Source organism: Ambystoma mexicanum, chromosome 12 (assembly GCF_040938575.1).
Source record: "Ambystoma mexicanum isolate Mex_15411 chromosome 12, UKY_AmexF1_1, whole genome shotgun sequence".
NCBI classification, from domain to species: Eukaryota; Metazoa; Chordata; class Amphibia; order Caudata; family Ambystomatidae; genus Ambystoma; species Ambystoma mexicanum.
Genome location: NC_090936.1, coordinates 1,192,902,585 through 1,192,920,276, shown reverse-complemented (window position 1 = coordinate 1,192,920,276; position 17,692 = coordinate 1,192,902,585). Strand labels below are relative to the sequence as shown.

Sequence of the window (17,692 nt, the reverse complement as noted above, 5' to 3'; positions counted from 1 at the left end):
CTTTAGTCGCACCATATCCCTCCTCTCCTCTTCCTCCCACTACCGCCCACTCTACCGAATCCCCCTAAACATACACATACATCTATGCATTTGTTGGTTATATGATTAACAGGAGTGAACGTAACAGTCATCGAGGTAAGTGTAGCTGATGAATCCACAGTTTACCCACCCACATATGTGCACGAGGAAGGCCAAATTACTGTGTTATCACTATAACTTCTGCTGTGCAGTGCGTTCTTGTTCACTAGCTAAGTTTGCACAATATAAAGTCCAAAACACAAAGTTTTTGAACTATTTTACTATGTATTTGTGATGTTTCCCTACAATCCAGGCTATATAATCCAAGTTACTGTACAGTTTTGTTTTTAACACTCCAGGAAGACTACACATTTCATCCTATGCATAAACACGTGTGCCTTCACCTTCATCCCCCATTTTGCTTCACATCCACTTGTTTACGCGCCAGGGATGTCACTTCACCAAAATGCCATGGGGTAGCGAAAGTGACATCATACGGCCCTTGACCTCTGATGACATCACAGGAAGTGATGGTTTTTGACCCCACCCCGAAGTGACATCACAGGAAGCAATGTCATTTGACCCCACCCCGAAGTGACAGCACAGGAAATGATGGAACATGACCTTTCACCCCTTGACAAGACAGGAAGTGGCATCACAGATTTGTTTCTAAGTACAGTTTGATAAATATGGTTACGATATCACTGCAAAGTGATATATATTTATACAAGAATGGATCAACATATGTATTGAAGAGGAGCAGCTGCATGCGTCTGCAGGAAACCCTGCCCCCTTCCTGCCATATGTTGGAGACCTGAGACTGTGCCGTGTTTGACACCAACATTTGTGCCAATATCATAGCATGTGTTTGAAAGAAGATACCCGTTGAGACAATCCTAGCGAATGTATCCCCGAAGTGATCACAATTTAAGGGAGGAACTCCCTGAAGGAATATGAGAAAGAGAAGAGAAAAGAAGCCAGTGATGTCATACAGAGTTTGCATGACGTCCCAAGATACTGACTAAAGAGAATGTATAAGACCCTAAAGAAACTAATGACGAAGTAACGAATCGAGTGGACTCTCAAATGTAAAAGAAGAAAATTACACGTGCACAAAGTGCTATAGAAAATCGACCGTTCAATAAATGTACAGATGTTGAAAAGTAAGGTAGACCAAGTCACCATGTAGAAGCTGGCTATACGCAGTGAATAGAATGCAAGCGAAGCCGCCATTATATAGAAGCTGCACATTGGTATCATGAATTTAGTAAGCCAGGACCCATGAAGCAGGAACGGAAAACTGTGTCGCAGCAAGAATAAGCAGAATCGTGGAGCTGCAAAACAAGGCTGCCTGGCCTGCAGTCAAAACTGAAGCAGCCAAGGTCAGCTAACTATTCTGGAAATGAGCGAACGTGTGGAGGAGGAATCATCCCTTGGTAAGGTGCAAGGAAAGAACACCAAGAGTGCCAAGTTTAATTCATTTAGAGCATTTAAAATCTGCAAATGGACCAAATCGTGGTCTCGTGTGACGTGAGCCAAGGATGAGAATAGAGTTCAGACTTGGAGTCCCAGAACACTCCCATATATTCTAAAGACAAGGAAACTTTGCAAGGCCAAGTTCAAAGACAATCTTCATGGCATTAGGCATGGGCAATGAGAGATACTGGGCTAATTGGGTGGGGGGGTAGAGTCAGGCCCATCTCCCTGCACCTGTGTCTGGGCTTACATGCTAATAAGTGAACCGAATGTTTCAGACATGGCACAAGCGTGCCAACCAATTGTAGTCGTCCACACAATGAAGGACCTTATAGTTTGGAGACCAATGAGAAACTGTGTAACTAATGTTTCTGAAGATTATATGTTTTAGAGGTAGGCATAGGTTGTCCACCTGATAGTGAGCAGCCAATCACAATCCTAGTCCCTATAGAAATATATACTTAGACGTTCCCCTTAGACAATCCCGACCCTTGATAGGTTTTTCATTATTGCCACGTAGTATGATGTCACCTTTGATGTACTTTTGGTATAAAGTCTATGTTTTGTAAAAGGATCACTGAGAGACTGAACGTACGTCCGTTGATGTTCGTTGTAAACTCCCTGTTTTAGATAATTGTTAATAAAATAGTACTTTGCCATCTTCCTGAGTTGGTTCGGTTACTTGTACTCAGAATAAATCTGTGTGATCCCATCCATTACATATGCACATTCCTAAAGGGCCCTAAGCTCAGTATCATTAATATCAGCGCGTATAGGCCCATATTACCAAATGACTGCGAATGCAAGCAGACGTCCAAGGCCAAACGATAATGGTGTGTCATTATGTAGCACTTACGATTAAGCGATTCATATAAAACAAATATAAATACAATATCAACCAACCTATGTTGGCACTAATTTATCAACATCAGCAGGATGAATGGCTGAGTTGACCTTGCCGGGAGTCGAGCCTGCAGATCACAAACACACATTGCAACAGCGCGCGCTCAGCCCACTGAGCTACCTCACCAGCTATAGCTATCAGAAATCCAGCCACTCCAGAAACAAAGAGCCACATGCTGCTGGTCACAGCCCCGGAGCCTCAGTTTATTTTATTTTTTTTAATACGAAAAGAACAAGTGACTCTGTTTTTTTCTTTTTTTTTTTAGGGGTAGCAAGGGAGACCACAGGTGTAGCAAGGGAGACCTCAGTGGTCGCAGGTGCGACCCCTGTTGACCCCTAAATGACATCCCTGTTGCCCACCCTCGTCTTCAATATGTTTAATTAAAACTGCCTAAGAAAGGTGACCTGGTGAAAACAAGCATTGGCAAAGCCAACAGTGTAGGTTTTTTGTGTAGGAATGGGATAGGCCTGTGTCAGGCCATGCCATAAAATTCCTACCCAGCCCTAAAATGGCAACAGCTGGAAAATGGTGTGAGTACCGGGCATGTGATGTCATCGCCTGGCAAATGTCTATCTAATACATATTTACAAGTCAAGACGGTTGTTGTTGCCAATTCTAGCTTTTAACAGTACTTCAGTGCAAGGAACAAATCCAAGGGCACGCACAGAGGAAATTTAGGTAGGTAAGGGGCACTACGGAATGGGCAGGGAGGGACAAAAATCCTCAAACCTAAATATCGCCAACCCTAGGGCGGGGGAACACGCCCGCATCAGCCAGAAACACATACCACTAGAGTAATACATAGGACAACTGCCACTCCTCCAATTAGGCGGACAAACAACAATTCCAATCACACAGGATAATCACAGATGCTGAGCGCATAAACGCAAAGACAAAGAGGTAAGGAAAGCCTGCTAACCCAATTCTAAAACCTCAACTTTATGTATGGACTTCTCATACCGAAACTCACACAACCACTTCTCTGCACAGCAATCTGCACGTACGTCACCACATTGCAGCAACAGACTAACAACACATAACCTGGCACAACAGCACAGGGGATTTCGCACCGACCCGAAAACCGGAATTAAGCTCAGCGAACGGTGCAAACCCAACTGAAGCTGCCAACAGGACATCACAACTCTCACTTTCCTATTCCCACTCCACCATACTAACCCCCCCTTCACTCCACCTTTTTTCACACCCTCCTATTCAGATCCGCCAGAGCACCTGGGGACCACTCCGGTGGTGACTGTGCGCGGTACAAATACATTTAACATTAACATCTTTGAAGTGGCTGAAGGAACACTTGACTAAGGCACTTCTATTACACCAGCAGCAGCTGTTTACAATTGCAATCAAGCCATTAACTCTCAGATGTCTGCTTTGAATTAACACTGACAGGCCAAATACTGGTAAAACGTTTGATGTTACTGCTTGAAAGAGCTAGCTCAAACAGATCCCACGAGGAGGACAGACAGGGAGAGAGAGACAGGGACAGGAGGTCACTACTTTGCTGCTCCGTCTGCAAAGCTACAGAACGCCTTGCCTTCACATCTCTGCCTGCTTGAAGGCCACGCTGCTTTTAGGAAAAACTTGAAAACAATCTGTTTTTTTCCCAGGTAATGTCGTCTGGCCAGTGTGCATTAGTCCTGGAGCAGCTGTGTCCTGAGTGGACCCTGCGCCCTGACGTCCCTTGCTGCCGAGATGTTGCGTCTGCTGGAGGGTGGGAATGGCCATGGGCGATCTAGGGGTGGAAAAACACCAAAGAACACCCACGAGCCATGTGTCCCTCCTCCCGTCTGATCTCTCACCCATCTGGACGTCCATGCAATAGTGTTGGCTTCTATGTAGCACTTAGACACCACCTAAAAAATAAAAGAAAGATGATTATGAATTTTCACTGCAAGCTGCCATTTTAGGAACTTTTGCAAGATTCAGTCTAATGCCACACCGACTCTTAAGATGGTGTGTACTTATTTAGGGACGGTTAGACTCTGGCAGGGAGGTGAGTGCATTGTGGCAAGCATGCGGTGCCGCTTTCCCTCCCATCAATACGTGCGTATTATTTTTAAATTATTAATATGGCCTCCCGCGCGCTGTGCCTCTCCCAGCTCGCGCGCCCGCGCTCCCAGTTTGGAAAACGTTACCTCTCATAAATAGCAAAGTGCCGGCTCTCCATCATCCGAATAGTTAAGGGGTGCCACCGCCGCGTAATTGAAACAGAGGCAAAGGTCACCTTGGAAACCCCGCGGATGGCGGAAAGCAGCTTGCGGCGCGCGCCCGCCCGGTTCTTTATCGCGAAGGAGCGCGTGTCCGCGGCGGGCATCCCGGGAAGGCCCCGCCAAGGTCACCCAGGCAGGGAGGACGCGCTGCAGAGAGGCGTGCTCGGCGCTGCTCTGCCGACGCCACCGTGCTCTGGGTGCCTTCCCGATCCCACGCGCTGCGTGCTGCTGCTGTGACGTCACAGCGGGGCATTATGAAAGTCCGAATGCACAGCGGGGGTGCATTGCATCCTCTCTACCGGGACTATTTATTTCACATTGTAGGAGTGAGGTACGGGAAGAGAGGCCTCATTACTAGTTTGGCGGTATTTTTAATGTGAATTCGGTAAACTCATTTATCGTTTCCGCCACTCGCAATCACAGTAGAAAGCCACCTGATTCCAAGTGGCAGAATGGCCGTGTAGATCCTCCATTCCTGGAGTCCTTCGGGCTCCTTGATTTTCCGCTGGTGGTAATATTACCCATCTCAACCCTTCATTTTTTGTAGGTGAAGTGGTAGAGGTTAAGAACGTACTCAAGGTTTTCCTACACTCAGCCCCCAAACTTGGGATTTGGAGGTACAGAGAATTGTGGTAAAGTGAGGTAATCAAATTATTGCGACTTTACCAACATTTTATTCCCAAAACCACCAACCTCGTAATGGAGCTCTTGGTATTTTTTAGTTGTATACCGTCCCTAATGCCTTCACTCTATACCCCCCGCAATGCAATGCAGGTCTACAAGGAGGGGCGGGAAAGAAGGACTGGGGGTGCATACATAACATAACATTATAGCTGGGGAGCTTTCAACTCCACAGTGCATTTCACCTCATGGTGCATTTCACCTAATGGTGCAATTCACCTCATGGTTCGGAGGAACATCATACACAGCCTGAGCTTCATTGTCATCATCTATCAGATGTCACTCTGAACCCTTCACTATAATCAATCCCTTTACCTGATTGCTGTCAATCTACACCGTCTATCAGATGTCACTCTGAACCCTTCACTGGAATCAATCCCTATACCTGATTGCTGTCAATCTACACCGTCTATCAGATTTCACTCTGAACCCCTCACTGTAATCAATCCCTATACCTGATTGCTGTTAATCTACACCGTTTATCAGATGTCACTCTGAACCCCTCACTGGAATTAATCCCTATACCTGATTGCTGTCAATCTACTCGGTCTATCACATGTCACTCTGAACCCCTCACTGGAATCAATCCCTATACCTGATTGCTGTCAATCTACACCGTATATTAGATGTCACTCTGAACCCCTCACTGGAATCAATCCCTATACCTGATTGCTGTCAATCTACACTGTCTATCAGATGTCACTCTGAACCCCTCACTGGAATCAATCCCTATATCCGATTGCTGTCAATCTACACCGTCTATCAGATGTCACTCTGAACCCCTCACTGGAATCAATCCCTATACCTGATTGATGTCAATCTACACCGTCTATCAGATGTCACTCTGAACCCCTCACTGGAATCAATCCCTATATCCGATTGCTGTCAATCTACACCGTCTATCAGATGTCACTCTGAACCCCTCACTGGAATCAATCCCTATACCTGATTGCTGTCAATCTACACCGTCTTTCAGATGTCACTCTGAACCCTTCACTGGAATCAATCCCTATACCCGATTGCTGTCAATCTACACCTTCTATCAGATGTCACTCTGAACCCTTCACTTGAATCAATCCCTATACCTGATTGCTGTCAATCTACACCGTCTATCAGATGTCACTCTGAACCCCTCACTGTAATCAATCCCTATACCTGATTGCTGTTAATCTACACCGTTTATCAGATGTCACTCTGAACCCCTCACTGGAATTAATCCCTATACCTGGTTGCTGTCAATCTACTCGGTCTATCACATGTCACTCTGAACCCCTCACTGGAATCAATCCCTATACCTGATTGCTGTCAATCTACACCGTATATCAGATGTCACTCTGAACCCCTCACTGGAATCAATCCCTATACCTGATTGCTGTCAATCTACACTGTCTATCAGATGTCACTCTGAACCCCTCACTGGAATCAATCCCTATACCTGATTGCTGTCAATCTACACCGTCTATCAGATGTCACTCTGAACCCCTCATTGGAATCAATCCTTATACCTGATTGCTGTCAATCTACACCGTCTATCAGATATCACTCTGCACCCCTCACTGGAATCAATCCCTATACTTGATTTCTATCAAACTACACCGTCTAACAGATGTCACTCATAACCCCTCACTGGAATCAATCCCCATACTTTGAACACCTCACTGGAATCAATCCCTATACTCTGAACACCGCACTGGAACCAATCCCCATACTTGATTGCTATCACTCCAATAGCTCTTTCTATCGGCCTGACCAGTGGACGCATTACAGAAACCTCGCACCGATGCAACTGCCGCTCTACATCCAGTTACCGCATTAGCACTTTGCTCTTTTGCAAAAATGCATTGAAAGAACCGATATTTTTATACTAGTGCAATTCTTGACCTAGTGCTAATACCGTGCAAATGTGTACTTGCACCAGTGCAAAGTTTTGGACATTATGGCCGTCTATCAGATGTCACTCTGAACCCCTCACTGGAATTAATCCCTATACCTGATTGCTGTCAATCTACTCCGTCTATCACATGACACCCTGAACCCCTCACTGTAATCAATCCCTATACCTGATTGCTGTCAATCTACACCGTATATTAGATGTCATTCTGAACCCCTCACTGGAATCAATCCCTATGCCTGATTGCTGTCAATCTACACCGTCTATCAGATGTCACTCTATCAGATGTCACTCTGAACCCCTCATTGGAATCAATCCTTATACCTGATTGCTGTCAATCTACACCGTCTATCAGATGTCACTCTGAACCCCTCACTGGAATCAATCCCTATACCTAATTGCTATCAATCTACTCTGTCTATCACATGTCACTCTGAACCCCTCACTGGAATCAATCCCTATACTTGATTGCTATCAATCTACACCATCTATCAGATGTCACTCTGAACCCCTCAGTGGAATCAATCCCTATACTTGATTTCTATCAATCTACACCATCTATCAGATATCACTCTGCACCCCTCACTGGAATCAATCCCTATACTTGATTGCTATCAAACTACACCGTCTAACAGATGTCACTCATAACCCCTCACTGGAATCAATCCCCATACTTTGAACACCTCACTGGAATCAATCCCCATACTTTGAACACCTCACTGGAATCAATCCCTATACTCTGAACACCTCACTGGAATCAATCCCCATACTCTGAACACCTCACTGGAACCAATCCCCATACTTGATTGCTATCACTCCAATAGCTCTTTCTATCGGCCTGACCAGTGGACGCATTACAGAAACCTCGCACCGATGCAACTGCCGTTCTGCATCCAGTTACCGCATCAGCACTTTGCTCTTTTGCAAAAATTCATTGAAAGAACAGGTATTTTTATACTAGTGCAATTCTTGACCTAGTGCTAATACCGTGCAAATGTGTACTTGCGCCAGTGCAAAGTTTTGGACATTATGGCCCAAGCTTCTCCTCACTGATGAGGCCCAATGAGGCCAAAACATGTCAGCGGGTGCTTGTGGTCTCATGCAGAAGGGATGTACCTTAGCAGTTTGACTGCACTGTCCTTTTTGGGGTGGGGGACAAGCCTAATTTGCATATGGTCTTACCCCTTCTGTAATGGCTTTGCAGGCGAAGAACAATGGTCTGGAGATTGTCCAGGGCAATGCCAGAGGTTAAGATTAATTAAAAATCTTCCAGCCAGCACCTCTTTTGTTTTGCAATACTGGCTGCACTACATAGAAATATTTATACATCAGTCAGCTGCTCCATGAAGCATTGCCACTTCTGATTGGTCCATTGAATCTTGGTGTTGTTATTTCATTGTTCCATCGCATCTTGCTGTTTTGATTGGAAGCGGCATATCAACCATTGTGTCCTTTTCTGCAAAGTATTTCTGTTCACTGCATAGACCATTTTGTGGTCAGTGACCCAAATAAGTACAGCACCCATTTTAGGTTTGCATGTCTGTGAAGTGGCCTTGTGAAATGGGTAACTCTGATAGGTGAGCATTGATGTGGCAGTGGCCTAGCAAAAGAATATTGGGCACCATTACGAGTTGTGCAGTATTCTGGTGGTAAATCAGCTAGAATACCGTCACATAGAATTACGGTTGCTACAACTTGGTCTGGCGGATTTACCTCCAGATTGCGAGTGGTGGTGGCGGTGTTACTCCCCATTAATTTTGAGATCATATGACTCAACAAGGAATGTCTGCAGAATTGCCACTGGTGGAATTACCACTGTGGTAATTCTGCCGATTTTGCAGATGTTTCAGAAGAAAGTGGGAGGGTTTTCCTCCAGCATGATGGTAGATGCAAATCCCCCACTCCAGGGCCAAACTCATAGTATGGCGGTGCAGGAAACGTGGCAGTAATTCTATTTTCCCACACCGCCATACTCATAGAAGACCATTGCATTTAGATAAAGTAGTTATAGCTATATGCTCAAGAGGAAGTCCTCAGTTTCTCCACTTTATTTCTTGGAGAATAACTTCAGGTACCACAGTGGTGATGAGGAAGTTAAATATTCCCTGCATCCCCCACCCCTCAGCCCCCACCTCCAAACGTGCTACTGCAAGCCATTGGCAATTAGTGGGGCACACCCTGCCAGGAGCAACTACACCGTCCCACAAAAATTCTGCCGGCGTTACTGAAGCCACTTGCACCCTGGCGTAACTTGTTCTTAACTCAGCACTTACCTCGTAATGGTGGAAGTTGGCGCCGGCCCAGAATAGCAGAGCAATGCTAGTGAATGCGCTCAGTGCCAGATGGTGGAGGGCGCTCGAAGGACACGTGATCATGATATGGATATCCTGAAGGCGGCGATGTACCTGCTATCTGTCAGCAAAAGGAGCACTGTTTGATACTTTACAACAGAGCAGAAGGCACATAGGACAAGATAAACCAGGCACCTCCCTCAAAGAAAACTGTAGAGTACCAACAGCCAAAGATGTCCTCAGACGGGGCAGAGGCATCCCGGAGACAGAGGGCGGTCTGCCGAGTAAGGCCTTCAGGAGAAGCTGTATGCAGTAGAAGAGAGATCAAAGCAACACTGCAAGAGAAGACTGGTCAGAGCCAGTGTTCCCTGCGGGTAGATCTTGTGGGTCCAGGTGAATGGCTTCAGTGGGTTCTAGTGTGCATTGGCCAAGGACTTTGGCCATTAAACACTATGGGTTTCTTAGAGGCATGAGCGAAGGCCCAGTCCTGGCCAAAAGGACCACTACAAATTACATCTTAATAGAAGCCGACAATGGGTCCAGGTGGTAGTGTTTGCTTCCTGGAAGGGATCCTAATTCCTCATCACTAAATGGAAAGGAAACCCTAAGGAGCAGCGTAGAAGAGGAAACCCTACTGACAACCAGTAGGATCTCCAGGCAAGCATGTCCAGTCTGTGAAGTCTCTAAGGATTGGGCCCAGGAGACTGACATGATTCATATTTTCTGATTTATTTAAGTGCGCCTTTGGTTTAATAATAAACCTTTCACACTATTATTGACCAAGATAATATGATCACATCAAGAACATCATACAATATAAATGTTACTAAGTCTAAAATTGTCATTGTCAACAAGTACCTAAGAAAAACAATGTGTTTAATCAAATTCATACCTTAAAAATGTGCAATGCAGCTTCAATCTACATCCACAATTTATAGACAAAACAAGAAAAAACTATAGATCTACTGGAAACTATAAAAAGACCCAAATAGATCTGTGTTAAGATCATGCACGTAATTCTCATTCGATGATCAACATGTATCCATATTACGAAGACAAAATGGAAGTGCTTTGAACAAGATATGAAATTTGTCAAGGCGCTGTCGACCGAGTCGCAGGCAGGGACGCGGATGCGAAGGCAGACCAACCAGAATCTGGGTATGGGACTCCTACTCCGCTCTCCTGAGGCGTGCCACGCCTGATCCTGTATGCTGGGAATCAGGTGAGATGCACTAATTCAAATTACTAATGTCACCCACCCAATGTAAGCTTAACAAATTCCCTGTTGAACAGTGATGTCAGTCCGAGAGTGGGAACAGCCCTGCTATTGTTGTTCTGAAGGGACACAGCAAAGGTAATACAACTTTCAGTAAAATTGAACACGAACCGCTCGTTTGATGACCCTACCAGTAGCCAAAGACACTGGTGACGCCATGGACCGGACGCAATGGTGTCACTAAATGGCTTGCAGCAGGTTAATGAACTGGCTGGACCAGCCAATCAGGGTCCGGGGGCGATGAAAGGGGAATGTAAGGTGATTCCCAGTAGACTCAGACAGCTCCTCAGGGCTACGGCTGAGGCCACCGAGCTGGGGCTCCGGTTGAAGCAAGGTCGCGGGCTGCAGATTAATTTGATGGTTGGGGGGTGCGCACCTCTAAAGAGCTTGGGGTGGCATGAAGGATGATTATGAACAAACTATATACTAAATGCTTATAGGGGATTAGGATAAGTGAGGGTGTTGGTGGCAGGACGCTGAGAGACATTTAGGTGTCCCTGATTTTATGGGCGTAAAAAACCCAATGTTATCAGAATATAGAAAATGGGTTTGAGATGTTTGTGTAGGCTATATTTCTGGCACAGTGTTTTTGTAGACAACATTTATAAATAATACGTTTAATGCACTCCTGCACAGAAACCCCTCTCGCCAATGTTATTGTCCAACCAGCAATAGTGACATGAGGGGGAAACACAATAAAAAGAGAGATAACCTTCTAAGTAACCAAATTAATTCATATTATTTTGTAAACAAATCAATGTGGCCTTTAACAAGCTACAGACATTACCTGATCATTCCACTCCCATTCTTGAGTATTGCCCGCACTGTCCTTCTAACTTCTGCATTATTCAGAGCAAGAAGTGACATTACCTGATCATTCCACTCCCATTCTTGAGTATTACCTGCACTGTCCTTCTCACTTCTGCATTATTCAGAGCAAGAAGTGACATTACCTGATCATTCCACTCCCATTTTCGAGTATTGCCGGCACTGGCCTTCTCACTTCTGCATTATTCAGAGCAAGAAGTGACATTACCTGATCATTCCACTCCCATTTTCGAGTATTGCCCGCACTGCCCTTCTCACTTCTGCATTATTCAGAGCAAGAAGTGACCTTACATGATCCATTCCACTCCCATTCTTGAGTATTGCCCGCACTGTCCTTCTCACCTCACTTCTCCATTATTCAGAGCAAGAAGTGACATTACCTGATCATTCCACTCCCATTTTCGAGTACTGCCCGCACTGGCCTTCTCACTTCTGCATTATTCAGAGCAAGAAGTGACATTACCTGATCATTTCACTCCCATTTTCGAATATTGCCCGCCCTGCCCTTCTCACTTCTGCATTATTCAGAGCAAGAAGTAAACTTACATGATCCATTCCACTCCCATTCTTGAGTATTGCCTGCACTGTCCTTCTCACTTCTGCATTTTTTCAGAGCAAGAAGTTGATAAGGTGCGTCTTTTTAATCCTCTCCAAATCAAATTGCCCAAAATGAGGTGATGTCCATGAATCGGCGCGCGGAAGCTCTTGAAGAGTTAGGCAGAGCTTTCATTAGCCGGGACATTAATACCCTGTCCGTGCAGCGCCTACCTAATTACCTGGATGCATTGCAAGGACCTCTGCACTTGAAGTCCTCCACCTCGCGCATGTGGCGGGGTTATTGCCTAATGAGCTTTTCATAGCCTATTAAACCCAGGGTGTACTGTTCATCCGCTCACATTCCTGCAAATCAAATAATAAGAGGATGCCTTATTAAACGGAGTGGTTTTGAACTTTAGATAGCATGCATCGTTGTACACAGGGCGATCATTATCGTTCCTTCAATTATTCCTCTCCCGGTCGCGGCGCGCGCGACGCGTGCCGATGTTATTCCAACTGGAGCTGTTCTGTTGGCGATGCCGGATGTTCTTGGCCTGAAAATGTACATTTTGTAGAGTGTATTCCCAATGCTGATGGAATTAAAACTTTGCAATTTCCAGAACACGATTTTTCAGGAAAATTGACTGCGGAAATTCATCTCGGCGGCCTAGTGGAACATCTGTTTCCCTACATGAACAGGTGGGGACATCACCGCTGGGGCGGGATGGGTTCTGGGTTCAGAGGGCATCCGCTTTCCATTTAGTTCCGTTTACTATTCATTTAACACACCGTTAATTATGGCGAGCATGTGCTCAAAGAGTGTCGAGGGCACGCGTTTCGAAACTGCAAACTAGCTGGCACCACAAAGGCAGGGAGAGTCTAGCTTCCACTGGTGGATGAGAGAAAAGGCACATGTGTAAAAAGGAATTTTGTCTTTGTCTCCCACAACCCCTCAAACTAACGCCTTCGTCAAATTGAACTTAAAAATAAATTCTATACATAAGATCACATACCTTCTTTTTAATTAGTTTCTTTTTTGTGGACTTACAGCAAACCATGTCGACGTGATTAAAATAATTTAATGCAAGGAACAGAAACACAGAGAACTCCCAGTCATCATAAATCCATGAGTACACATACAGTATTACGTTCCAACGGATCGTTAAGCGGATCATATCAGAGTAAATTTCCTTCTACATATTAATGCTCACTAAAATGAGTCCTTTGGGATGACCCCTCTTTAAGAGGTTCATGGCCTCGTTTAGGCTAGAGTATTAAAGGCAGCTCTGGTTGGCTGGCCCAACAACTAACATCCTGTTGGCCAAAGATGATAGGACGGAGCAAAGTCTGGATCTTCTTAGACAGGGGCGTATGGTCTTTACCTGCTGTGCCAGCCCTCTGTGGAAGCCATCCATTAAATTATCATCCAACAGGAGCTGGGTATGAGCTAGGAGTGCAAAAGTGAAAAATAGCAGGAGGCAAGATGCGGCACAGGGCTCAGAGAAGGAACACTGGGGTGCGTGGCTGGAGCGGATCTGCTCAAGGGACAGGATGGACACATAACATCAGGAGGGGGACAAGGCGAAAGCAAAATGGCTTGTCTCGGGAGGATAGTTCAGCGGAAGCGTGTTCGCTTTGGAAGCAAAACGACACAGAGGAATGCAGGTTCGATCCCCGGTCCGCGCTTAGAAACCTCTGGGTATTAAGCGCGTTATAAATAACCTATCATATCATATCAGACCATCGTTCTTCGACTGCCAAGCAATTACAAAAGGGGAAAGACCATATGGAAATCAGGCTTAGTCCCACCTCAAAAGGGGCAGTCCCGCGCGGCGCTAACTGCTTGGTCACATGTGTAAGGAACTCATGGTGGCAATAGTAAAGACAGACACAAGTGATCATATTTCAAGGGTGTTTATTAACTGTAAAGGTACGTTGGAAAAATGGCACTTGCACTGATTCCAGTGGAGGATTAATATCCTGTATCCCGCTCACTTTTCCTCGAATTGGAACCTGGGGGTGAGTAGGGACGTAGTGTGTTAAGCGACCTTGAACACACTGTGACATTACTAGTCACCTTGTTGAAGAAATAGGAATGACACTCTGTTTTTTACTTGGTTTTTACTCTTTTCCTACTATTGTTTTTAGATTGGTTACGGGCCCATAGTTGTTAAGAACTGGGTGAAGAATTCTTTCTTTGCTTCACGTCCTGAGGAAGGTCTCTGACCGAAACACGTGTCGACGTTTCTTTGTGATAAATTTCTGACCCAAAGACTTGGTCTTGGTTATACCACGACACCTGATATTAGGGACTGGGTCTGTGTTTAATATATGGAATGAAGTTACATTTCCAATGCCCAATGATGAATACAATACCATGGGTGTTCTGTTCTGTGTGAACGTGGAATGAGTCCTGTAGGTGGCTATGAATGCTGGTATGAAATGGTTTTTTATGAACTTTTATGATGTTTAGATGATGTTTTTTCATGCGATAAATTTATTGAATAAAATTTTGAATATGTACTAAATGAGTGTCATCCCGTTCTACTGATCCAATCTTTGGATATTGATATTGATCTTAGACATAACATCGGTATGGAGTAACAGAATAAAACAGTTGTTTGCAGTAGAACATTGAAATTAGAGGGTTATGCTTTGCTGTGGTTACAATGCAAGCATAACTGTGCATGTGAATAGACTTTAGTGGAATAGAAGGGTTTTTAGGTTTTTGCAGAAGGTGGGGTATGATTTTTCATCAGAGAATTTCTTTAGAAATTCCCAGGTGCCTTTGGATATAGATCCCCAAACAAATATGCCACGTTATCAGATGTAACACCCTTTTCTTAAACCGACTCAAGGACTGCTTTCTGTTGTGAATTCCCAATGCTGTTATCAATACACCCCACTATCTGTACATCACTTAAAGTAGGGGGTTGCATACCAGGCAAATGCTCATCTTAGACTTAAACACGGAGCCTCCTGCAGTACACCTGCAATAGTCTCAGTCTGTGACAACTAAATCTTCCCTCGAAATCCCAGGAAGCCTTGTGTTGCCTCACATGTCAGAGAACGTTCAACCAACTCAGGGCATACCGGCCTCCAATGGGAATCGCCCAGATTCATTGACAAAATGTTGACACGGGCCGCCTTTGTCGAAAAGTGCCCTATCAGGATTTACCGCATGAGTTTACAGGGCCTGTCTAGGGTAAGGTAAGGAATAGGCCGGAAAGGTTGGGAGCTCAGGGCTTGAGTGAAGGGTTCACAGTGCATGCCAAAGGGGTGGGCATGTAGAAATGGGACTGTCGGAAAGTGGCTGACTAGCAGAAGGGATAGGATGAGGGTCTTCAGGGGGCGCCCTCACAAGAGGAGGGTTTGGAGGAGCTGTCCATGACCATGGTTGATGGTCGCTGCTGCAAAAAGAGCTGCGAGAAATATAGAATGGACAGATCCGGCATGTGACCATTTACTATGGATCCCTGCTTTGGGTAGTCTCTGGTGCATGCTCAAAGCTTCCGCAAAGTAGCCCTCCAGTTTTGACAGCTTGACCTGTCTATACTGTAGCCTATCTAAGTCCCTAACAAGCATCACCTTCCACTGATAATATGAGAGTGAATGAATTGTCAAACTTAAAAGTATCCCTGTCAAATGTGTGTCTTTCGTCCTTATTATGCTTGCCATTGGCTGTATCCATTGTGGATGGCAGGTAGTCTATGTGCCATGAAGCCCTAGAATGTAACTTCCCCACCTATTTGATCTTGCTTTGGTGTAATTGATGGGAAGATCATTATTGAGACAATAGGTTCACAAGACTTTCAGACCCACTAGACTCCTATCTAGTAAGAAAGGGGTGTCTATATATTGTCATTGAGAGTCAGAAACAGGCCTTCCATCAACATCTATTGCCACTATTTTGACCAGAAAATGTCCCTGATGTGTGGCTGATCCAGCAGTCGTAGGTGGTGTCTATCGTTTCACCGGTAGGTGTCTGCTTGCCATTCAACGAGAATTGCATGCCCTGGCAGCAGCACACTGCACAATTGTCAAACACAAAAGCATTCAGGTACATGTCACAGCCATCACTTTAGTGAAACAAAGGTTAGAACCCGTGTCTGGGAAGCAAGAAGGCCTAGAATCTGTGGTTTGGAGCCACCAAAGATCTCATTTAATTCATAGTCAACTGCCTGCTATTATCACTCGGAAATGACGCTGCAGCCAATGAGGTTGCTCGGATCATGGGCTGAATCACACAATCCAAGCATGCGTACTAAGCAAGCTGACAACTGCCCATAACTGCCCCACCATACTATCCCCGCCTGCCATACCCTGCACTCACCGCCACCACCTCACCTCCTCTCCCCTGCAAAACCCCATTCCCACTCACCTGTTGTTTTCTGTATCCATGATGCTGCACCGCTCCTGGATCCCGGGCCGCTATCCAAATAGAAGAAGGGATCTGCATATCTTTCAAAATGTTACACTAGATATACATATGACTCAACTCTCTTCATACATATGGCCCAAAATTGCTTATCTGATATTTTTCAAATCACATGACACAATTCCTAAAAGTAAACTTGCCACCACCTTCTCAACCATTGCCCTGGAGACACATGTGAGAGTTATCTTTCTCTCTGTGAATCTTATGCTATGCCCTTTCAATTTCCCCAGCTGGTAAATGGAATAATCTTTATTTTAGACATAAACATCCCGAGTTGGGGCAAGTGTAAGGGTGGCCCTAAATATAAGGGTATCCCTAATTGTAATGGTATCCCTTAATTACGCTCACACCAAAGTAAATACACCCCTCTACAGAAGTAAGGCCAAGAGTCTATCTTGTAAGGAAAAAATATGTAATCTTACAGAACATGAAGATGGTAGCAAAGAACTCTGCCCCCTAAACGGTCTGTTCTGTCCCTCATCCGTTCCCTTTTCCTGCCACAGTTATGGCAGGCAGTGATTTATATACTGCTGGCTTGCTGCAGTTGTGTCATTGGATCCAGGAATGGCTCCATCCCAAACCATCCTGCTTCCATACAAGGGATGCTGCAAAGTCTTCCTTTCTTCATTGTCAGCGATTACTCTCAGGACATGCTATTTCACATTTGCTAGCCTATGCAAAAATACACTCTAGCTCATGCTTTCCTTCATTTTGTTATCTATGAACATTTATATATAAAAACATTTCCTGTCATTCTCTCCAAATGTCATTCAATCTATCTGGTCCTGTAATCTCTTTTAAACCTCATTTCCATAGTTCTGCATTGTGTGCATGGAGCCTCAGCCTTCATGGGCTTTTGGCAGACAAGAAACAGCTGGTGGGTCCCTTCGAGTTGGCAGTGCTAGCACAAACACTGTGTGGAAGCCTGTAGTATATTTTTTAGCCCAGGCTGCATTCTTCCTGGAAGAGAGCTTGCCTCGACCATTCTTTGAGATTTTAGAACTGCATAGGATTTAACATTTACAAATGTATTCAGCTAATAGTTATTTGCACCTTATATTTAAATAATAACGACCTTCTTTTAGTGCCTGCACATGGCCCATGTCTGTATATATGATTATATTTGC

General features: G+C 44.9%; 1 long non-coding RNA gene across 1 annotated transcript; it reads right to left on the bottom strand.

The window, feature by feature from the left end:
• Positions 1–3,808: 3,808 nt before the first annotated feature.
• On the bottom strand, positions 3,809–4,805 carry LOC138513122 (uncharacterized). Its single transcript, XR_011281717.1, has 2 exons — positions 4,549–4,805; positions 3,809–4,266 (listed from the first exon to the last, which is right to left on the bottom strand). It is a non-coding gene; the product is annotated as an uncharacterized lncRNA (long non-coding RNA).
• Positions 4,806–17,692: the final 12,887 nt, after the last annotated feature.